The sequence below is a fragment of the Schistocerca piceifrons genome, chromosome 7, assembly GCF_021461385.2.
Source record: "Schistocerca piceifrons isolate TAMUIC-IGC-003096 chromosome 7, iqSchPice1.1, whole genome shotgun sequence".
Classification (NCBI taxonomy): Eukaryota; Metazoa; Arthropoda; class Insecta; order Orthoptera; family Acrididae; genus Schistocerca; species Schistocerca piceifrons.
In genome coordinates this window covers 578,643,629-578,644,342 of record NC_060144.1, presented here as the reverse complement: position 1 = coordinate 578,644,342, position 714 = coordinate 578,643,629, and the positions used below count along the sequence as shown (strand labels likewise).

The window sequence follows — 714 nt, the reverse complement described above, 5'->3', positions numbered from 1 at the left end:
AATGGTTCAAATGGCTCTGAGCACTGTGGGACATAACATCTGAGGACATCAGCCCCCTAGAACTTAGAACTACTTAAACCTAACTAACCTAAGGACATCACACACATCCATGCCCAAGGTAGGATTCAAACCTGCGACCGTAGCAGTCGCGCGGTTCCGGACTGAAGCACCTAGAGAGCACTCCGTCCTCAGGCCACAAGTGGCCCATCGGGACCATCCGACCGCTGTGTCATCCTCAGTTGAGGATGCGGATAGGAGGGGCGTGTGGTCAGCACACCGCTCTCCCGGTCATTATGATGGTTTTCTTTGACCGGAGCCGCTACTATTCGGTCGAGTAGCTCCTCAATCGGCATCACGAGGCTGAGTGCACACCGAAAAATGGCAACAGCACATGGCGACCCAGATGGTCACCCATCCAAGTGCCGGCCACGCCCGACAGTGCTTAACTTCGGTGATCTCACGGGAGCCGGTGTGTCCATTGCGGCAAGGCCGTTGCCCGAAGCGCCTAGAACCGTAACGTTAACATAAAGATCAGACACTACGACATAGTAACCAAGACTGGAAAACTGTGCTCAAGCGAGACATTCATACGAAAAGCTGTATAATATAGCATACTGAAGGGAGCACAGAAAATCGAGCTATAGATTCTCGACCCAAAGCTGACACAAGATGTCATCTTAGCAGCAGATGCCACAAAAAGGAGCTTAAAGTTTT

General features: G+C 51.5%; 1 pseudogene; it reads right to left on the bottom strand.

Annotated features, from left to right (window-relative positions):
- Positions 1–379: 379 nt before the first annotated feature.
- On the bottom strand, positions 380–497 carry LOC124709206 (annotated as a pseudogene).
- Positions 498–714: the final 217 nt, after the last annotated feature.